This window comes from Hibiscus syriacus, unplaced genomic scaffold (assembly GCF_006381635.1).
Source record: "Hibiscus syriacus cultivar Baekdansim isolate YM2019G1 unplaced genomic scaffold, ASM638163v2 tig00110156_pilon, whole genome shotgun sequence".
NCBI classification, from domain to species: Eukaryota; Viridiplantae; Streptophyta; class Magnoliopsida; order Malvales; family Malvaceae; genus Hibiscus; species Hibiscus syriacus.
Window position 1 is genome coordinate 490,310 of NW_024062606.1, and position 24,935 is coordinate 515,244.

General features: G+C 36.3%; 1 pseudogene; it reads right to left on the reverse strand.

Annotated features, from left to right (window-relative positions):
- The window catches only part of LOC120215749, a 35,786-nt pseudogene extending 11,795 nt beyond the window's left edge, over positions 1-23,991 (reverse strand).
- Positions 23,992-24,935: the final 944 nt, after the last annotated feature.

Here is a 24,935-nt window from a genome sequence, read left to right on the forward strand (position 1 = left end):
TGTAACATGGGCCTGCGAGCCTTGTAAATAATAATATTATTATATATTATAATAAAAACGTCACTCGGACAAAAACGATTGTCGACATAGCTACCTATATTTTAAGGTTTGTTTCATCGATTCGTCATTTTTTCCTTTTATCGATCATCGTGAAAATTATGATATGCCCCTCTATCTTGGTTTGACATTTTAATCGGAGGTGGACAAAATGACGCAACTAGCATAGTCAACTGCTAGCCTTTTTAGAACACTTTTATTTCAGTTCTCTGAAATCTTCCATTTGTTCAAGCTTCGTAGACGCTTTTAGCCAAGGCAGTGCATAAATATCGATCTAAATATCAGATTCTTGAGTGCTCGTGTGAAATTGACTATAAAAGGTGTTCCTCAACTCCCTTAGTCCATATTCATCGAAACTCATTATTTAGTAATTTCGATTTATTTTTCCATTTTTTGGCTAGCTGAATTTAGCTTTATTGTATATATATATATATTATAATTTTCTTTATTTGGCTAGCTGAAGGATTCATGTCACCACAAAGTCTTTGAGACAATCATGGTAGAGCAAACACTGAATTTCCAAGTACCCGATAAATATCATGGCTTGAATGTAATCTATTCATAAAATAGGGGCTTTTGAGTTTTCTCTATAACCAATTGCTTCAGCAGAATAGCTCAGCTTTATTGTATACACACACACACACACACACACACACACAACACACACACACACATATATATATATATATATATATATATATATTCTGGGTATACAGATTCAATTTCTTAAGTTTGTCAAGAAGAACATGTTATAGTCTAGGTGTTTGTTGAAGGTAAGAAATGTCATCGTTAGAGCTCAATTTCCAAGCAACCGACCTAAACTAGATTCACCTACTCGACCATTCCATCTATAAAGATCATGATCATCATAAACGAAAGTAGAAACCAATTAGCTTTGCAATTTCATATGCAAGATGCCCTATTTTGTCTGCTCATAACACATACATGAATACCAAGCCCTTGATTGATTGTACATACGAGGAGAAATCTAGCTTGGTCCCTGCAAGAAAAGGGTATGTATTCTGGTGTATATTCTGGAGTAGGATTAGGGGTTTTTATTTTACAAGGTTCAATCTTGTCATTTTTCAAAGATTTACAACCTCAATTATCAAAGAGCTTTTAATTGAGTTGATTTTCAAAGAATTTTAATATTAAAATTTGCTCTTTGCTCATTACCTCAGAAGGAAGCGTTTTATTTAAAATGTTCGAATGTCAAATGACTTACAAACATTCAAACATAAGAAGAAAAACAAGTTCAAACAAGATGCCATGCTTTTGATGAGAGTGCAACAAAATTCCTGATGGATGCCACATCATACTCCTGATCAGAATGCCCCATTACACATCAAATGTCTATGTCCTTGAATCAATCAGACCTTAGACCTTTTGCTTCAATGCCTTACAATTCTTAGTGGTGTACCCTGAGCTCCCAATATGGTAGTTGCATATGGCGTTAACATCATGGCCTTTAGGATATGGGGCCTCTCTTGGTTTGGATTGAAATGGAGCACAAGGTTCTTCTCAACTAGCACTAGAGCAATTCCTCATACGTCATTGGAATTGGATTGATGCGGGTCTTTTCACATAACACCTTATGAGGTTTGGTCTCTATATTAGCTAGATAAGATCCCACTATGTTAATCTCAACTATTTCCTCAATGTCATTATTGCTAGTGCCTCTTATCCTGCCATTCTTGATAGCTCTTTCAATCATTTCTCTATACATGATAATGTCAGAGAAACTCTTAGTAACATATCCTATCATGTAGTTAATATGTGGATATTTTAATGTATCGATGAATAAAGTGATGAACTCTCTTTCAATCATTAGTGGATGCATTTGAGAAGCAACATCCCTCCATCGTTGTGCATATTGCCGGAAGCTCTCATTAATCTTCATCTCCATATTTTACAGTGTTGTTCAATCAGGGGCTATATCAATCATGTGTTTGTATTTACCAAAAAGACACGAGCCAAATCATTCCAAGAGAAGATTTGAGTACGAGTCAATTAATTATACCACTTAGAAGCATGTCTAGTCAAACTGTCTTGAAAACAATGGATCAACATCTGATCATTGTTGGTATATCCAGTCAACCTTCGAATAAACATCGTGAGATGGATATTAAGGAAACTAATTCCATTGTACTTTTCAAAAGCAGTCATTTTAAATTTGGGCGAGAACACCAAGTCAGGAACTAAGACTAGTTCTCTTGTATCCATTTCATTATGAGATCTTTGTCCTCTCATTCCTTTCAATGTCTCTCTACACCACTTTTTTAAGTTCTTAGGGACCTCATTTTTGGCTCTTTTCATCTCATTAGGATTTAATATGTTGTGATTAGTAGAATTATCCTGAGGATCTAACACGGTTGCATGCGTTTTAGTGGCAGAGAAGCTTACTTGGTGGCTTGGAAGCTTTTCGGGTGAAATGAGTATTTGTGGATTAACATGTGTCATCACACATTCAGAGGTTTTTCTAGTCGAGTAAATATTCTCTGTTCCTCTTTCTTGATTTGTCCCAGTCATTTTTATTACAATTTGGTCAACTAGATTATCTTGGTTTTGCAAGATGCGATCCATAGTGGCCTTTCGCGCTTGCTCCATTTTGGTTTCCCACTCTATTTGCATCATTTGCAAATTTTCTTCCTGTTCTTTCTTCAGTTTCTCAAATTTTGCTTCCATTATCAGTACTATGTGAATGAAGTTGCATAGATAGAAATACCTCATTAGAGTCCTCCACGAGATACATCAATGTATCCATGATTAATGCATGTAAAAATGCCTAAATGAATGTAATGCAAAATGCAAAGATGCAAACGCAGATGCAAAAAGTGTTGATCCCAACGGTGAATATCAACGAATAATTTTCACCAGAGATAAAAGTCTTCACATTGCAAGATATTCCATTTTACAGGCATGTTTTCGCTTGGACGCTGAGTCTGAAATGGGTCGATGCTTCACCTCAGATATTCGTCTTTGAAAATTATGACCCTTAAATACTTTGTAACTTAACTCAGTTAATGCCCCTGCGGTGTTGAAATTAGTGCGCCACTCCTTGGTGATTAGCGATGAAATGATAGTAGATAAGACTCTACCATTGGATTACTTCTTGGGATCAATGAATCATCATTCCAGTCTCGTGTGCTGCATGAACTTCGAGCAAGTCTCCTTATTCTACTCTATGAACTGCTTGATTGAAAACTTTTATATCTCCTTATTAAAATTTTATCTTAAATATCCCCTTGCGGATCAACACTTTCACATTATGTTATGTTGATGAAATGCAATGCAAAAAGGATGAAAAATGACACAAACAAAAGAAAAGAAATAAGTTAGTAAGGGAAAGATAATCAATAAAAGTAAAAGATGCTATTTAATGATAAATATAACACCTACCCAATCATGATATCTACCCGAGCATGCTTTCATTATATAACAATCCTACCCAGACATGCTTTCTACCCAAAATGATTTACTTTCAAGAAATTGTTCCTACCCGCATGGTATCTAGTTCGTATGCTTTTATTCAACAAAATTTAAAACAAAAGGTAAATGTTTAGAAATGTTTCTCCTTTGTGTACACTTATTTTGGACACCTACTGACGGATAGAGGTTTGGTATGACCTAGGGTGACCGTTATTTTCACTACAAGTATGGTTTTGGCTTTAAACGGGAAATGGTACTCGAATATCCCTGATTCATGCCCCTTGGGCTACCAAACCCTCAATCCTAACCCATTAAAGGCGTAAAAGGATCGAGTTCAATTCGAGGGGATTCATTTCCTTATACTGTACGAGGAATAAATCATTACGAAGGTATAAGTCATATGTATCCCAGGGGTTATTTGGTAAAACTCATAAGAAGAATAAATTCTTATGAAAGTAAAACATTCACCCCACCTTATTTGGAATGAAGCTCGGATCTAGAGCTCATGTCATATAAATGCTTGTGATGTGTGTAAGGAGGAACGTACAAACCTTTGACTCAAAAGTAACGAAAAAATTGACAAAACCTTAACAACCTAAAAAAAAAATTAAAGTTTAGTACGATAAACATACAGAATTGGAAAAAAATTCAATAATAGATCATAAGCTAACTATAGACTCGAACTCATAATTTCCACCACTACGACAATGTACAAGCGACTTATTGCCTGACTCTCTAAAGTTCCCAACGGAGTCGCCAGCGGTCATAACTATTTTTAACAATTAATATCATTTAAAAAACATTATGACTTATTTTGAAAAATTGGAGATTTGAATTAATTTGAATGAGAGTTGCCATCGACCTTTGGGTTAGTAGGTCGAATACCTAAAAAGTCATTTAAAACAATTTTAACGAAAAATTGTTTTTTAAGACAAGTTGGTATGTTTACCAAAACTCGAGTAACGGGTCTGGGAGTCGGTTACGCGTAGAGAAGGGTAAACACCCCCACACGCCCAAAATTGGTACTTAATCGCTTACAGACTACGTACATGGTGGAAATATTGATTTCGAATATAAGAATTATACCACAATCCATTTATCAAATATTGAATAAATGTTTCGAATTATTTTAGAGAAAAATTCTTCACTTGAAAAGAAATCTCGAGATTTGCAATTCTCCGTTGGGAAAGTTATCCCATCTATTTCTTATCTCCAAAAGAATATTCTCTCTTTAAACTGTTTAAAAAAATTAAGCCGAATAATAAATTAATCTCAGGATTCGCAAAAAAAAATCGTTACTTTTTGTAAAAAAACAAAAATTATTAATATATAAAATAAAATAAAATTATTATTATCATTTGATAAATATATGATTTTCTTCAAATTCACCCATCTTTGAACGTTGTATCCAAACGCTACTCTGTAAGGTGGTACTCTTCACACCCATTTACGTTGAGTGTTCTCAAATCAGATTTGAATAATACTAAAATATAATACACATATAAAAGATACACATTACATTGATAAAAATATTTCATAAATCAACCTAGAGGAAATACATTACATTATATAACAATCCTACCAGACATGCTTCTACCAAAATGATTTACTTTCAAGAAATTGTTCCTACCCGCATGGTATCTAGTTCGTATGCTTTTATTCAACAAAATTTAAAACAAAAGGTAAATGTTTAGAAATGTTTCTCCTTTGTGTACACTTATTTTGGACACCTACTGACGGATAGAGGTTTGGTATGACTATACCTAGGGTGACCGTTATATAGTTCACTACAAGTATGGTTTTGGCTTTAACGGGAAATGGTACTCGAATTATCCCTGATGTCAGTGCCCCTTGGGCTACCAAACTCTCAATCCTAACCCATTAAAGGCGTAAAAGGATCGAGTTCAATTCGAGGGGATTCATTTCCTTATACTGTACGAGGAATAAATCATTACGAAGGTATAAGTCATATGTATCCCAGGGGTTATTTGGTAAAACTCATAAGAAGAATAAATTCTTATGAAAGTAAAACATTCACCCCACCTTATTTGGAATGAAGCTCGGATCTAGAGCTCATGTCATATAAATGCGTGTGATGTGTGTAAGGAGGAACGTACAAACCTTTGACTCAAAAGTAAACGAAAAAAATTGACAAAAACCTTAACAAACCTAAAAAAATAAATTAAAAGTTTAGTACGATAAACATACAGAAATTGGAAAAAAATTCAATAAATAGATCATAAGCTAACTATAGACTCGAACTCATAATTTCCACCACTACGACAATGTACAAGCGACTTATTGCCTGACTCTCTAAAGTTCCCAACGGAGTCGCCAAGCGGTCATAACTATTTTTTAACAATTAAATATCATTTAAAAAACAATTATGACTTTATTTTGAAAAATTGGAGATTTTGAATTAATTTGAATGAGAGTTGCCATCGACCTTTGGGTTAGGTAGGTCGAATACCTAAAAAGTCATTTAAAACAATTTTAACGAAAAATTGTTTTTTAAGACTCGATGTAACGGGTCTGGGAGTCGGTTACGCGTAGAGAAGGGTAAACACCCCCACAACGCCCAAAATTGGTACTTAATCGCTTACAGACTATCGTACATGGTGGAAATATTGATTTCGAATATAAGAATTATACCACAATCCATTATCAAATATTGAATAATTGTTTCGAATTATTTTTAGAGAAAATTCTTCAACTTGAAAAGAAATCTCGAGATTTGCAATTCTCCGTTGGGAAAGTTATCCCATCTATTTCTTATCTCCAAAAGAATATTCTCTCTTTAAACTGTTTAAAAAAATTAAGCCGAATAATAAATTAATCTCAGGATTCGCAAAAAAAAATCGTTACTTTTTGTAAAAAAACAAAAATTATTAATATATAAAATAAAATAAAATTATTATTATCATTTGATAAAATATATGATTTTCTTCAAATTCACCCATCCTTTGAACATTGTATCCAAACGCACTACCTCTGTAAGGTGGTACTCTTCACACCCATTTTACGTTGAGTGTTCTCAAAATCAGATTTGAATAAATACTAAAATATTAATATCACATATAAAAGATACACATTACATTGATAAAAGAATATTTCATAAATCAACCTAGAGGAAATACACATTACATTATATAACAATCCTACCCAGACATGCTTTCTACCCAAAATGATTTACTTTCAAGAAATTGTTCCTACCCGCATGGTATCTAGTTCGTATGCTTTTATTCAACAAAATTTAAAACAAAAGGTAAATGTTTAGAAATGTTTCTCCTTTGTGTACACTTATTTTGGACACCTACTGACGGATAGAGGTTTGGTATGACTATACCTAGGGTGACCGTTATATAGTTCACTACAAGTATGGTTTTGGCTTTAACGGGAAATGGTACTCGAATTATCCCTGATGTCAGTGCCCCTTGGGCTACCAAACTCTCAATCCTAACCCATTAAAGGCGTAAAAGGATCGAGTTCAATTCGAGGGGATTCATTTCCTTATACTGTACGAGGAATAAATCATTACGAAGGTATAAGTCATATGTATCCCAGGGGTTATTTGGTAAAACTCATAAGAAGAATAAATTCTTATGAAAGTAAAACATTCACCCCACCTTATTTGGAATGAAGCTCGGATCTAGAGCTCATGTCATATAAATGCTTGTGATGTGTGTAAGGAGGAACGTACAAACCTTTGACTCAAAAGTAAACGAAAAAAATTGACAAAAACCTTAACAAACCTAAAAAAATAAATTAAAAGTTTAGTACGATAAACATACAGAAATTGGAAAAAAATTCATAATAGATCATAAGCTAACTATAGACTCGAACTCATAATTTCCACCACTACGACAATGTACAAGCGACTTATTGCCTGACTCTCTAAAGTTCCCAACGGAGTCGCCAAGCGGTCATAACTATTTTTTAACAATTAAATATCATTTAAAAAACAATTATGACTTTATTTTGAAAAATTGGAGATTTTGAATTAATTTGAATGAGAGTTGCCATCGACCTTTGGGTTAGGTAGGTCGAATACCTAAAAAGTCATTTAAAACAATTTTAACGAAAAATTGTTTTTTAAGACAGAAGTTGGTATGTGTTTACCAAAAACTCGATGTAACGGGTCTGGGAGTCGGTTACGCGTAGAGAAGGGTAAACACCCCCACAACGCCCAAAATTGGTACTTAATCGCTTACAGACTATCGTACATGGTGGAAATATTGATTTCGAATATAAGAATTATACCACAATCCATTTATCAAATATTGAATAAATTGTTTCGAATTATTTTTAGAGAAAATTCTTCAACTTGAAAAGAAATCTCGAGATTTGCAATTCTCCGTTGGGAAAGTTATCCCATCTATTTCTTATCTCCAAAAGAATATTCTCTCTTTAAACTGTTTAAAAAAATTAAGCCGAATAATAAATTAATCTCAGGATTCGCAAAAAAAAATCGATACTTTTTGTAAAAAACAAAAATTATTAATATATATAATAAAATAAAATTATTATTATCATTTGATAAAATATATGATTTTCTTCAAATTCACCCATCTTTTGAACGTTGTATCCAAACGCACTACCTCTGTAAGGTGGTACTCTTCACACCCATTTTACGTTGAGTGTTCTCAAAATCAGATTTGAATAAATACTAAAATATTAATATCACATATAAAAGATACACATTACATTGATAAAAGAATATTTCATAAATCAACCTAGAGGAAATACCATAAAAACATAAAGGTAACAACTTATGAAGGCGCAATGTTGAGAAATTTTAAGTAAATATATATAATATGACAAAGTCTTATGTATATAGTAATAATAGAACAACTAGTCTTATATAAAAGAATGCTATTAACAAAAATTGTGATTAATTAGTTATTCCAAATATAAATATTAGACAACCCTCTATACAACGTCAACTTGAGGATGATGTAAACTAAACTAAGGGTGTGTTTGGATAGGGGAATGTGAGATTCTTATGAATGTGAGATTTTCATTGGAATGAAATCCACATTTCCCTGTTTGGTTGGCCGGGAATGTCATTTCCGGTAATCTTACATTTTCAATAGTGGATTTTTTGAGGTATATTACTGGGAATGTCATTACCTCCCTTACCTTAGGTATTGTTGGATTACCGACATTTTGGACTAAAATGCCCTTAAAAATTTCTTTAAAAAATATCCTTATTCTGTCATTGAATAATAAAAATTCTACGAAGGTTAAATTACAAATTTATCCTAAAATTATTTTAGATTTACAAAAAAATCTATAATTAAAATTTTATATAAAATTCAGGGGTTAAAATAAAATTTTACTCTTTCATTAAACCTTTTTATATTTTTAATTTTATAAAAAAAATATATATAAATTTTATGAATTTAAATTTTTTAAAGAAAATATATAAATATTTTTCAACTTGTTAAAAAAATAAATATATAATAAGGATAATTTGGTTAAATATACATTCCAATAATCTTTTATTCCTTTAACCAAACACGATAATCTTACATTCCTGTTAAATTTAATCAAACACAAAATAGAACATTTTCAGTAATCTTATTCCCTGATAATCTAATATTCTCACTGATAATCTTACATTCTGTGAACCAAACACACCCAACCCCATTTCTCATTTTAAAACTCTCCAGCCGTCACTTACAAAAACAAAATGTAGAGTTCTCCCCAAACAGCTCACTGCCACTCTTCTTCCCCCAGCCGCCACCGTTCACTGACAACCAAAAACAAAGAGAAGTGATCAAATCTACTCTCCCTTCAACCCTTGACTCAAAAGGATACTAAAACCTCAAGCCACAACTTTAGATCCAGGTATTACAAAGGAGAAATACCTTCGATTCTTTGAAGGCTTTGGCTCCAACAAAGCACCGATGGTCACCGAAGGAAAAGGAAATCTCTCATTTCTCTTTGTTTTTATTTTTTCGAATTATTTCTGCCCGAGTTTTGGTTTTTTTCTCTCTCGATTTTTTTCTTTTTTTTTTTCTGGTTCGAACCTTTCTGGGTTTTTTTTCTTGGTTGATTCGAATCCCTCTAAAATGTTACTTGTCTCTTGATTTATGGATATTTCTTGGAAGGAAATCATGAGAGCTCTTGGGTAGGGAGATGATTTTCCCGGATTTATCGGGATTTTTACGATTTTTAATGGGTTTAGATTTGGCAAGATTCACTGAATTTTTCATTGTTTTGGGTACGATGATGACGAATGACTGCTTCAAGATTCGGTGGTGGCGTCTCTCGTGGCTGAGGAAAACCTAGGGGTTGAGCGCATGCTCCTCACGCGCCGGCATCGGAGAATCATCTTTGTCTTCGGTCGGCGGCAGTTGGCTGAGAGGCATTAGGGTTTAACCTTAGGCTTTTATTCTGGATGAAATTGAGCCGTTTGATGGTCACAAGATCCTACGGTTGAGAAGCTAGCGGCGCCAGATGAAAGAATAGCTAGGGGTTTTTTTTCATCCTATGTGTGGGTTGTTGGGCTTGTATTGTGCTACGATTTTTTGTTGTTTAGGCCTTTGTTTTGGGCCTACAAAATGTAAATAATAATAATAATAATAATAATTAAATAAGATCCGGCCAAAAATGGGTCATGAGCATTCAATCACACATATGGCCTAGTTACAGCATGATCATCCCTTTTTAAGTAACCTTGTTCATTAACAAATAAGTTGGATGCCATGATCATGATATCATCCCTTCTTAAATGTGTTTAATTTTAAAAATAAATAAAATCTTTAAAAGAAAAAAATCGGCTGCGAAAGATTTGATATTTTGAAATATATTAAACATCTTTAATTAGTTGGATGCCATGTCTTTATAAGGTTTAATTTAAAACTATCGGTCATAGAATATATGTAGCAACTTGCAAGGTATGTCATTCAAATGTGTTCTTTTACGTGCAACGTACAAATTTCTTTTGTATTGAAACATCGACATGCGCTTAATTAATTACTACAAGTAATCCTGTTCGGTCAATTAATTCAAAGGATTAATTGTTTGTTAGTCCTTGAACAATATATTTTCTGTCAGTTTGACTCATGAGATTAGTTAAGAGTATTACTTAATTGCTAATATTGTTTTAAAATCCAAAATATTATATGCGATCATAACACCCAATTAATCAAACGAAATACGCTTAACTTGTAATCGCGGATGCTATGAAATTTTATAACTTGATTTTGTGCAATGATAACCGTCGTTTGGCTATAAAAAATAATTTCGGCTTCTTAATAAATAGAAAGGGAAAGTAGTATAGAGAAGCATGATCGATCCACATGGACTGTAGTGTTTCTGATTTAGTAAAACTCTTTCTTGATTTATAATAAGATAGAATTTCAGATAAAGTTGAAAAGAAAAAATAAAATAAATAATTATAATTTAAAAATAATAAAATAATAAATAATAATTTTAAAGATAATAATAAAGATATAAAGGGGGTTTTAAATTATTTAAAGAAATAAAAAGATCAAGATTAAAAATAAATAAAAGAGATAGGGATAAAGAAAACTTAGGGTAAAAGCAACCTAAGACTTCAGCTTTGCCTCAAATTCCTCAGATCATCGAAACAAATATTCACTTCAAGATTGACGTCGGCTACTATAAGAACAATTCCTCGCTGCCGACTCGGATTATGTTGTTTCAACAATAACTAATTTCGATCTCAGTTTCTTCTTAGCAAACAATTTTGCTAAGTTTGTTCTCGGAAGTCGAATGTAATTCAATAAGCAAATATTTCTTCCAACGTTAATCATAACAACATCCAAACCAATGTCGACTTTTGATTTTGAAAATCGTTTTGATTTGAAAAGTAAACCCAAAAAACAGAGAGAAAAATCTGAGACGATTTAAGTACGTTACAATTCTCACGTTTGAAATTAAACATTCGCTTTAGTCTTCAGCTTGAAAGAAAATTTGCTAAACATGACCAAAGTCATACTTAGCATATTTGAAAACGAAATTCTAAAAGAAAATAAAGAGATATTCGAAAATAGAGAGAAAGCTAGAGAGAAAAAGAAGATTTAATTCTTAGAAATGAGAGATATGTTTCTAAGCTTACCCTGAGGGTATTTCTAGCCTTCAAAATTCCTAAAAACAAGCTAAAGATAATTCCTTAAAATAATATCTTAAATCCTAATTAAAACACTTAAAACTATTTAAACTAAAATTCCTAAAACAAAGATAAGATAAAATACTATTTACAATAATATCCTAAATCCTAATTGAAATACTAACATCAATTTAAACTAAAATACCTAAAACAAAGATAAAATATAATGTTTAAAATATTATCCTAAAACTTGAGTTCAATCCAAATCCGAATTGCAAAAATGTGCAGCCAATTCATTCGTGCTTCTAGAAAAGCTGATTTGATCTTCTAGAAGGTGTTGACATCATTGTCCTGTCGAATGTTTCATGCCCGAATTCATGCCCACTAATCCAGCTTTGATTTCGAAAATAAAAAAATTTGTAGAATTCTTTCCGTTTAGTTCAATTCCCAGAATCTGACGTCCTGCACAGAAAGTGAATCAAAACGAAAAAAATAAGCCACAAAAACCAGTAATTTAAAAGTTAAATATTAACTAAATTAAGCACTTATCAAATTTCCCCTCACTTATTCAATGTTTTCCTCAAATATTCATCATTTGACATATCAAAATCATAAGTTGTCATCTTCAATTTCAATTTATTTCTCAAACTTCCAATCGAACTAAGTCCATGATATTTTTTGAATTCAAGTTACAATCAACCAAAGACACAACTAAGAAAATTTAAGGTAAGCAAGACATCTCAATTAATTGCCAATTTCAATGAAACACTACTCAATACCTTACAAAGATTCACACATGTCCGCTCAAAGTGTTTGGGGTATGTGAAATCGCTCAAACCGAAACTAACCAAAATATTACCATAGGCTTGGAATCCAATCAAGTCTCTACTACGAAAAATGAGCATAATGAAATAATCAAGGGGTCTTAAACAATTCCTAATGGGGCTTAGGTTAGGGTAGGGAAAAGGCCACAAAGAAAGGTTTAAAATGCCAAAACAAGAGATCAAAATAATTACGAAAAATCCACGAATTAACATGAAGCACAATGAAATATGAAAGATAATTGAAACGATCGATTTTTTTCTTTTTTTCTCTTTTTGAAACAGTGGACATCTTTTTCCTTTTTTTTGATGTTCGAAACAATGAATTTTTTTATGTTGTTCGAAACAATGAACAATTTTTTTCGACTTATTTCCTAACAGTGATTTTTTTTTCATTTTTTTATAGAACAAGATTGATACAAGATCTCAAGTCTCAACAAGGGTGTGAAAAGAGAGGAAAATAAAAAGAAAGGCTTCGGGTTTAATTATGAAGTGTAAAATAAAGAAAGGAAAATAGACTCAAATGTGGTTCACTAGTGGATATATAAACGGGTAGGCTTTTTGGGAAAAATGGGTTTATCCTAGCTACCCCTATCACATTAAAACATTACGTTCAACATGTAGTCTTGATATGCATTGTGATTACAATTTCTAGAACATCTTAATTAGTTCGGCATACACAAGTCAAACAATGAGCAAGAAAGAAAATGAATGCTCGTTAGACTCAAATCTCACAAGAAAAGTTTATAAGCACTGAGTCAAGTTCATCTCTATCAACAAAAGTATGAAATATCAATACTAAAAAAAAATCACCAGTTATACCAATCAACAATCATGTAAATTAAATTCGATCAAAACATAATCACAATTCAAAAGGAAGCAAGAGTATAAAGCATAGTTCAAAGCTAGCAACCAACGATCCTAATACATCAACATTAGAATAACTCAATTTCAAACAATTAAACAAGTCAAGAAAAATTTGACTACATGCTTATCCTTCCCCCTCACTTAATTCATTTTATCCCAAAACATATATCGATTTAAAAAACAAAGAGAGGGAATGTAACCCCCTAGACCCGGCCTATGCGTTTCGACTAAGTCTAGTGGATCACAAAGACATTTTCCAAAACCGTTATCCAATCAATGTAAAATCACATTATTCATGACATGAAATTATAATAAATTATAATTTTAAAACTCAACCCTTAAATATAAAACCAATCAGTAATAAATTAATTTAAAACATATCTTAAAAATCAAAACCACGATAAACTGAATAGTAATAGCAAAAGTATCATCATTATAAAATCCATACTTTAAATAGGTCCATGTCACCAGAATAAAGTCAACTTACAAGATTAAAATATTACAATCAGATATACTTCAAGAGATATGTTGATCCTCCAAGTGCTCAAACCGAGGTATCTAACCAACAATATCTAAAAGGGGAAAAAACATTTTCGAAAGGTGAGCTAGGCTCAGTGTGTCCCAACATTACCATAAAATCACAATAGGTACATTAAACAAATCATAGTCCAGTAAATCTTACAAATTCGTAAAAGAGTTTAACTTTTGAAAATCATAGTTTAAACCCTTTTCTGGTACACCATCAGTAGCTCCCAAAATTATTTTCCATATAGCTTACTTTATGCACATAGAAAAAAGAAAGCCGACTTAAGGATAGGCTATGAAGCTTGTATCCTTAAGCCCAAGTCAATAAGTCCATATAGCTTACCCTAAGCACACAGCAAAGGAAAGTCGACCTAATGAAACATCTTGGGGCCCTCAAGAGTCACAATAGGCCCGTTTATTAGCTTGATCAGAACTATACAATTTTAGTTCAATCCATCCCAAAATCAATATCCATATACCAGTCATCAAAGTCCATAAATCATCAACAATAAATCGGTGTACCAACAATAAAAATCCATAGATTTCAATGTACCATATTTCAAAACATATAAAACCATTATGTAGTAAACAGGAACATACCTCGATAATGGGTTCAGATAGTAGATCTACTGATTGCTGGTTTCACCACGCTCTGCTACAGTTTTCAAATGGTTGAATACTGGTATACGTGGTTTAACTGATCTAGAAGAGCTGGGTTGAGCTGTCAAACGATCCGGAGAGTCTCTTGTACCTTCAAACAATAATAATTAATCAGCCCCAAATCTTACTTAATTGTTCAAAGCTAAAATTCTTAAGTATATAAGCATTTTTCGGGTTTGACTATCATTTTGGGGTATTTCGAGTCTGAATTTGGCCAAACGGATTGCGGAATCGGAATCAGGACGTCGAAAAACATAAAGTATGACTTTTCGAAAATTCAGATTCTTGGTCAAAGTCAAAGTCAACCACTTTGACCGTCAATTTGGAGGCCTTTGGGTTCGAATTTGACGAAACGGACTTCGGAAAGGGATTCGGGACGTCGAAAACTATCAGAATAGGTATACTTGGAAAATATTTACGGTCGTTTAAAGGTCGATCACAACCAATTTAAGTTTTGGTCAAAGGAAGTCAACGGTCGGGTCAACGGTCGGGTCAGACCGGTCAAACCGGTTCGTACCGATCAAACCGGTTCGAACCGGTCTAAACCGGTCAGAACCGGTCAAACCGATTTCCAGCCCCCCACTCTCCCTGCGGCGGCGCGTGTGGCGCGTGAGTCCTCCTCCGTGGGTCTAAAAATTCCGGAAAAATTTCTAAAAATTATTTTGAGCGATTTCGAGATACTTACAAAGATCGGTTCAAATTTTTGAACGGCAGAGAGCTCGATTTTAACTCGGCCGAATCTTTGACTGCTCCACCTCCTCAGGCGCCGCTGTTGACGGTGAACAAGGTTGACACCGACGGACTCACAACGACACAAGGAACACGATGGTGTAGGAGGTGTCGTAAACGGAGCAACAATCGGCGGTGAATTTAAGATTTTCCCGACGATAGAGCTAAGAAAAACGTCGAGACTTTGACTGAAAATTCTCGACGTTTGGCAGCGTTTCCCTTCAATTAATTTGAATGGTTTGTTCCTCGCTCGATGATGAACACAACGGTGGTTTCAAAACGACGATCGGAATTCGGACGGCGTCGGGATCTAAGTCGAAAACCGGCATAGGGGGAAGGAAATTTGGGAGCAATTGAGGTGTGGTTTTCTGTTTTGAAACAGAAAACCACGTTTATATCATAACATACCTAACTTTCTTAGGTAAATTCAGGGCTTGGTCCCTGAATTTTCTTTAACTCTAAAACAAGCTCCAAGTTTTAAAATCTTTCAATTTAATCCCCATAATTTACCGATTTTCACAATTAAAACCTCTAATTTCAATTAAATATTATTTTGAAAATATCAGGGTTGTTACAATTCTCTCTCTCTACAAGAAATTTCGTCCTCGAAATTTACCTTATGGGAATAGTTGAGGAAACTGAGCCTCCATTGACTCCAATGTCTCCCAAGTAGCTTCTGAGGGGCCTCGATTACTTCATTGAACTTTGACCATTGGAATACGCCTATTCCGAAGAACTTGCTCATCTCTTTCTAAGATCTGGATGGGCTCCTCCTTATATGACAAATCAGGTCTCAACTCTACCTCATCAACTTGAATGATGTGATCTGGATCTAGACAGTATCGCCTTAACATAGACACATGAAAAACATCATGAATACGACTAAGATGGGAAGACAACTCAAGCTGATAAGCAACAGATCCAACTTTCTTCAGAATACGATACGGCCCAATAAATCGCGGACTCAGTTTACCCTTACGTCCAAATCTCAATACTTTCTTCCATGGAGATACCTTGAGAAAAACCTGATCTTCAACGTCAAATTGTATATCATTCCTCCTTTGATCTGCATAAGATTTCTGCCTATCAAATGCCTCTTTCAGACGGTCACAGATCAATCTGACTGTGTCTTCCATCTCACGCACTAACTCAAGTCCCAAAGTCTTCCTATCACGCAACTCAGTCCAACAAATCGGGGTGCGACACCTACGCCCATAGAGTGCTTCATAGGGTGCCATACGAATGCTGGTCAATTACACAACCCGTAGTATATCCTCCAGAATCTGAATTACTCTATCAGATTGACCATCAGTTTGTGGGTGGATGGAGGTACTATAATCCAATCTCGTACCCAAAGCCGTATGAAGCGCCTTCCAAAATCTCGAAGTAAATCTCGGATCTCGATCTAAAATGATAGATAACGGAACACCATGCAATCTAACAATCTCTGAAATATACAACCTCGCCAACTTGTCCAACGTATAATTTACCCGTATAGGAATGAAGTGAGCTGACTTTTGTAAGTCTGTCAACAATCACCCAAATTGAGTCATTTTTCGAAGGAGTCATAGGTAAACCAATAACAAAATCCATAGTAATACGCTCCCATTTCCATTCAGGAATCTTGATAGGTTGTAACAAACCTGATGGATGTTGATGTTCTGCCTTAACTTGCTGACAAGTCAAACACCTCGCCACAAAATTCGAGATGTCCTTCTTCATGCCGACCCAATGATACCTCTCTCTCAAATTCCGATACATCTTATATCCACTGGGTTGCATAGCATATGGACTACTATGAGCCTCCGTAAGGATAGTGTGCCTCAACTCAGCATCATCAGGCACACAATACCAACCTTTGAAGCATAAAACTTCATCCTGATCAAGGGCGTAATATGAGCTTGTCCATTGCTCTACTTGCTCAAAGATGGAAAGCAAGGAGCTATCAAGGGGCTGCTTAGCTTTGATCTCATCAACCAAGGTCGTCTTAACTTGTAATTCTGTTAACAGAGTGTCATCGTCATATAAATTCATCCTGGCCATTAAAGATCTCAACTCTGTTACCGCCTTTCGACTCAAAGCATCCGCTACAATGTTAGCTTTACCAGGGTGATAATCAATCACGCAATCATAATACTTTAGAAGCTCTAGCCAGCGTCGCTGTCTCAAATTAAGCTCCTTCTGGGTCAGAAGATACTTTAAGCTCTTATGATACGTGAAAATGTAACACTTCTCTCCATAAAGATAGTGTCTCCAAATCTTCAAGGCAAAGATTACTGCTGCCAACTCCAAATCGTGAGTAGGATAATTACACTCATACGGTCGCAGTTGACGGGATGCATAAGCCACCACCTTACTTTCCTGCATTAGAACACAGCCGAGTCCTGAGTGTGACGCATCACTATACACTGTAAAATCCTTCCCAGACTCTGGTTGAATCAACACTGGTGCTTGAGTCAATACCGCCTTTAATTTCTCAAAGCTCTCCTGTTGTGCCTCACCCCAGTCAAACGGCACATTCTTCCTTAACAACTTTGTTAAAGGAGAAGCAATGATCGAGAAGCCCTCAACAAAACGTCGATAATAACCAGCCAAGCCCAAGAAACTACGAATCTCAGAGATATTCTTGGGTCGTTTCCAATTCACAATAGCCTCGATCTTGCTTGGATCGACCTGAATACCTTGCGCAGAAATAATATGCCCCAGAAACGACACTTCTTGAAGCCAAAACTCACACTTGCTTAGTTTGGCATATAGACAATGCTCTCTCAAAGTCCGCAGAACGATCTTCAAATGCTCGTCATGCTCTGCCTCAGTACGAGAATAGATCAGAATATCATCAATAAAGACCACCACAAATTGATCCAAATATGGTCAGAACACCCGATTCATCAAATCCATGAAAGCTGCAGGAGCATTCGTCAAACCAAAAGGCATCACTAAGAATTCATAATGACCATATCTAGTGCGAATGGCCGTCTTTGCAACATCAGATCCTTTAACTTTCAATTGATAATACCCTGAACGAAGATCAATCTTAGAGAATACAATAGCTCCTCGCAACTGATCAAATAAGTCATCAATCCTGGGTAGTGGATATTTATTCTTGACCGTCATCTGGTTCAACTTCCGATAGTCAATACATAATCTTAGCGACCCATCATTCTTTTTCACGAATAGAACTGAAGCTCCCCATGGTTAAGTACTATGCTGAATAAATCCTCGATCGAATAATTCTTGCAATTGGACCTTCAACTCCTTAAGTTCTTTTGGAGCCATGCGATAAGGTGCCATAGAAATAGGTGCAGATCCCGGATAAGTCTCTATCTCGAACTCTACCTCTCTATCAGGAGGTAAACCAAGCAACTCCTCTGTAAAGACATCAGGAAACTCGCTAACTGTACGGATCTCTTTGATCGTGGACAATGAACCTTTAGTGTTCAAAATACAAGCAATGAAAGTCTCATATCCCTTCCAGATCATACAATCAATTTCCATCGCTGAAACTATATTGGAGAGATAGCCACGCCGTTCACCAATTAACATAACAGTCCGACCATATGAAGTCTTTAGAGTAGCCCGTTTGTATTCGCAATACAGATTTACCTTGTGTTTATTCAACCAATCCATCCCAAGAATTAGATCGAACTCCTCTAAAGGAAGCTCCATAAGATCAGCGAGAAAAATTTCTCCCTGAACCTCGAGAGGACAACGCCGAAATACTTTATTCACTAATACCGCTTGTCCTACTGGACTCGTAACCATAATATTATTTTCAGTGTTCTCGATCGGAATCTGAAGGTTTCGAGATACCGAGCTCGATACATAGGAGTGAGTGGAGCCATTGTCTAGTAATGCAAAGTATGGGATAGAATAAATAGTAAATGTACCTGCAATAACCTCAGGCTCATCTCTGTCATCCCGACGTCTAGTGGCATAAACCAAAGCTGGCTGTCTAGTCTCAGAAACTGTTGGCCCTCTATTTTGCTGAGGTCGGGCTCTACAGTCAGTCCTGGTCGCTGAACCACGAGCCTTTACTTGGCTACGATCTCTAATTGGAGTATGTACTGTAGTCTGAGAACGTACAGGAGTCTGGGTAGCGGTCTGCTCAAACGAAGCTAGCTGAGGACAATCCCTCCGAAAATGACCACTAGATCCACACTGATAGCAAAGACCCATCTTCTTACGACACTCTCCTGTGTGTTGTTTACCACAAAACTCACAGAGGAACCCATGATAATACGACGAGGAACCGCCTCGACTGCCAACTAACGGTGAGGATGCTGCAGGCTTGAAACGTGTATTGCTTCTCTGAGGGACTGAAGTACGAGTCCTTTTTCTGGACTGTACTGATGACTCCATCGGGCCAGAAAATTTCTTAGATCATTCCTGTTCAACACGCTCTCTACCAGAAGCTAAAACCTCCACCTCTTCAGCATCTTTGGCTCTACCCACCAGCACATCAAATATCTCATCCTGATAGGTTACAACTTGCCTACGCAGCTCGTATCTGAGTCCAAGAGCAAATTTACGACATCGATCTCTTTCAGTAGGTACCATATTGAATCCATACTTCAGCAACTTCAAGAACTCGATCTCATACTCAGAAACAGTAATGTCTCCCTGAACCAGGTCTTGAAACTGCTGACGTCTCTGAGCTAAGTAGCGCTCTCCCAGAAAACGACTCCGAAAGCGATTCTTAAAGTAATTCCAGGTCAAACGATCGGTAGTAACACTACTAGTCACTGACTCCCACCAAGTGTAGGCATTTCCATCTAACATCGCCACATCACCCTGATATCTCTTAGTTGAGTCTAAACCCAACTGATCCATGCGTCTCTCTGTATCCTGGAGCCAATCCTCAGCTTCAGTAGGAGCTCCACCAATCTGTCCCCCAAAAGTTCTAACTCCATTGGAAATCAAAGTCTGCGAAATAGGAACCTCTGATACAACACCAGTAGCTCTTACTGCTCCCTGTATCAACTGCAGAAATTGTCTACCAAAATTCTCATCCAAAGCAACTCCGGTAGACTCTGACTCAACATTAGTCGCTCCTATGATCGGTGTAGTCATGCCAATACCAGCGGCAGGAGGCAGATTTGTTGGGGTCGTAGGAGTAGGATCACCTATCGTAGGTGGGGGATCTATCTGTATCTCATCAATCGGATCTACAAATCTAGCCACTCGACCTCGTCCACGGCTAGTTCGACGACCACGTCTAGCACTCATTTTGATGGATCTCAAGTTTACTACAGAAGATAAAACTTAGGGTTAGATAAGCACTTGGAGTCTCGAACACAATTTAAAAATCTTAATAATTTTGTGACATGGCCTTTGTAACTTGTTTTGTAAAAATATTTCAAAACCGTATTTTCTATATGGACTCATACACAGTCCGAGGGTTAAAAACCAAAAGCTCTGATACCAATAAATGTAACCCCCTAGACCCGACCTATGCATTTCGACTAAGTCTAGTGGATCACAAAGACATTTTCCAAAACCGTTATCCAATCAATGTAAAATCACATTATTCATGACATGAAATTATAATAAATTATAATTTTAAAACTCAACTCTTAAATATAAAACCAATCAGTAATAAATTAATTTAAAACATATCTTAAAAATCAAAACCACGATAAACTGAATAGTAATAGCAAAAGTATCATCATTATAAAATCCAATACTTTAAAATAGGTCCATGTCACCAGAATAAAGTCAACTTACAAGATTAAAATATTACAATCAGATATACTTCAAGAGATATGTTGATCCTCCAAGTGCTCAAACCGAGGTATCTAACCAACAGTATCTGAAAGGGGAAAAACATTTTTGAAAGGTGAGCTAGGCTCAGTGTGTCCCAACATTACTAAAATCACAATAGGTACATTAAACAAATCATAGTCCAGTAAATCTCACAAATTCGTAAAAGAGTTTAACTTTTGAAAATCATAGTTTAAACCCTTTTCTGGTACACCATCAGTAGTTCCCAAAATTATTTTCCATATAGCTTACTTTATACACATAGCAAAAAGAAAGCCGACTTAAGGATAGGCTATGAAGCTTGTATCCTTAAGCCCAAGTCAATAAGTCTATATAGCTTACCCTAAGCACCAACAAAGGAAAGCCGACATAATGAAACATCTTGGGGCCCTCAAGAGTCACATTAGGCCCGTTTATTAGCTTGATCAGAGCTATACAATTGTAGTTCAATCCATCCCAAAATCAATATCCATATACCAGTCATCAAAGTCCATAAATCATCAATAATAAATCGGTGTACCAACAATAAAAATCCATAGATATTTCAAAACATATAAAACCATTATGTAGTAAACAGGAACACACCTCGATAATGGGTTCAGATAGTAGATCTACTGATTGCTGGTTTCACCACGCTCTGCTACAGTTTTCGAACGGGTGAATACTGGTATACGTTGTTTAACTGATCTAGAAGAGCTGGGTCGAGCTGTCAAACGATCTGGAGAGTCTCTTGTACCTTCAAACAATAATAATTAATCAGCCCCAAATCTTACTTAATTGTTCAAAGCTAAAATTCTTAAGTATATAAGCGTTTTTCGGGTTTGACTATCATTTTAGGGTATTTTGAGTCTGAATTTGGCCAAACGGATTGCGGAATCGGAATCAGGACGTCGAAAAACATAAAGTATGACTTTTCAAAAATTTAGATTCTTGGTCAAAGTCAAAGTCAACCACTTTGATCGTCAATTTGGAGGCCTTTGGGTTCGAATTTAACAAAACGGACTTCGGAAACGGATTTGGGACGTCGAAAACTATCATAATAGGTAAACTCAGAAAAGATTTACGGTCGTTTAAGGGTCGGTCACAACCAATTTAAGTTTTGGTTAAAGGAAGTCAACGGTCGGGTCCGGTCAGTCGGGTCGGGTCAGACCGGTCAAACCGGTTCATACCGGTCAAACCGGTTCGAACCGATCGAAACCGGTCAGAATCGGTTGAAAACCGGTCAAACCGATTTCTAGCCCCCCACTCTCCCTGCGGCGGCGCGTGTGGCACGTGAGTCCTCCTCCGTAAGTCTAAAAATTCCGGAAAAATTTTTAAAAATTATTTTGAGCGATTTCGAGATACTTACAAAGATCGGTTCAAATTTTTGAACGGCGGAGAGCTCAATTTCAACTCGGCCGAATCTTTGACTGCTCCACCTCCTCAGGCGCCGCCGTCGACGGCGAACAAGGTTGACACTGGCAGACTCGCAACGACACAATGAACACGATGGTGCAGGAGGTGTCGTAAACGGAGCAACGATCGGGGGTGAATTTAAGATTTTCCCGGCAATAGAGCTAACAAAAACGTCGAGACTTTGACTGGAAATTCTCGACGTTTGGCAGCGTTTCGCTTCAATTAATTTGAAGGGTTTATTCCTCGCTCGATGATGAACACAACAGTGGTTTCAAAACGACGATCGGAATTCGGACGGCGTCGGGATCTAAGTCGGAAACCGGCATAGGGGGAAGGAAATTTGGGAGCAATTGAGGTGTGGTTTTCTGTTTTGAAACAGAAAACCACGTTTATATCATAACATACCTAACTTTCTTGGGTAAATTCAGGGCTTGGTCCCTGAATTTTCTTTAACTCTAAAACAAGCTCCAAGTTTTAAAATCTTTCAATTTAGTCCCCATAATTTACCGATTTTCACAATTAAAACCTCCAATTTCAATTAAATATTATTTTGAAAATATCCGGGTTGTTACAGGTAAAAGGAATACTCCCCAATCTAGTGGCGATCGCGGCCACAGCCACGTCGAGACAAACCCGGGCGAAGGTAAGAAAGAACCTCGACAAGGTTGGCTTCAATAATGTCAAGGCGACCAGACACACTTTGCATCTCGGCTCACATATCCGATTGGGAACTGGCTGCCAGAGGTGGTTCAGTTTGCCTCATGTACATGTGCCCATTACGTGGTGTAATGGTGTCGGGAGGTATAATATGGGAACAGGGGGAGTGCCTGCGAGAAGTCTCATTGAATCCAAACACCTAGCATCAAGTAGATTCATAGAAAAAGTATGAGTAAAATTTACAGTATCAAAGGTCAATGGAAACAAACGAGATGCTAAATGTGTAATATAAGGTCCAATAATCAAGGGTCGATTGGTTCATACAACTCACACGAATGCTCGAGCGAACCAATATCCTAAGTTTACCTTCATTCTGGTTTGCATACACCATAATAAAAGTAATTCAACATTACTCAAACAAGATGTAGTATCATTATGATCGAAATAGATGTAGGTAAGGAATTGGTGTATGTAACGGAGAGTGGGGTCGTGAATATGCCACGCTTTTGTAATGCGTGCATCGAATTGAGTGCTTAATTTATAAGTGCCTCATAAGCCATATCAGTGTCAAAATATTATGGAATTTCACGCAAAGATGTCAGATAATCATGGTCCGTGACATCAATCACGAACCCTATAGAGAAGTTGAAATCATTTAATGACATTATAAAATATTGTCCTAGCATCCAAAAAGTAATAACATCAGGTGTATTCATAGATATTGCACGACGCTGCAGAAAAACAAAGGTAGTATAGAATTCGAAGACATATTCATAGTAAGTATAACATCTAATATTCGAATAAGGAGTCCAACCAATAGCATCAAAATAGCGATCACAACATCACAAAGTATAAAGTGTCGAGTGTACGTGATGGAATATACTTACACACTTGAAACCTACAATGACGAATGCTATCGAAACTCCTTGCGTTATCACCATCAAAATCGAGATATCCTTGCAACAACTCCTCAGGTGGCACCGAATATGTTCGGCTCCTTTGATTCATTTCATCGAAAGGATTGAACGTTTCGTCTAGTGGCCCTTTAGTTTCATCCGAGCTTGCTTAAAAAGATGTAGGTTACGGCTGCCTAGACGAGCGGTGTGGTGGAGAAGGTACAAATTTATAAGAGGATGTGGGACTTGGTTGTGGTGGTACACCACCCAAAAAATTAAATCTGTTCCTAAAATCTTCAGAATAGCAAAAAATAGGGTGCCATATTAGTAACGGTTCAATATCGACAGGTTCATAATTTACCTCGGGTTGTTCAAGTGTAGTAAACTATAGAGACTCGATAGTCGACATTGAACGTGTTGCTAAACCCGACGGCATAGAGTAAAATGTTGGGGTTGTCGATGATGAAGGACTGGATGGTCGTGTAGTGCTCGGTTGGGCAGCGTAACGGTGGAATGAGGAACAATTGAACGATGGAGGGAAGGTGGTGGTCTCGGGTGCACGCGTTGTCGTCCTTGGTGGTGATCCTTGTGGCCTTCGTGCACCGCATTGAGGAGGTGGTGGTGTGGGCATAGGGTCGGAATCACTTGGAACATCGACGACAACTAGAGCGGCGTGGCAGTGGTGTCTTCTAAGGTTGAGCGATGGTGGAGCTCCTTTGTTCTCTTGGTTACGTGCTCTTACCATGGTGAAAAGAAGTGGAGTAATCATCTTGTAAGGAGGTGACGAGCGTTGAATCGGTGACAAGGCGTGACCGACGGTCTTGGGTTTATAGTATAGTGGCCGATCGAAAGAAGCAAAGAAGGGAGGTATAGAGGCATGGCTGAATGAAAGAAGAAAGATAATGTTGGGATGTTTGGGGGGCTTATCACGAGGGGAATAAAAGAAGTCAAAAGAATTTGATTTTTAGTTAAACTAAAAAGGTGAAAAGAAAGAGTGTTGGGATTAGTTTAGAATTGTAAAGGTTGGGATATTGATAGATAAGGTAGGGCCCATAA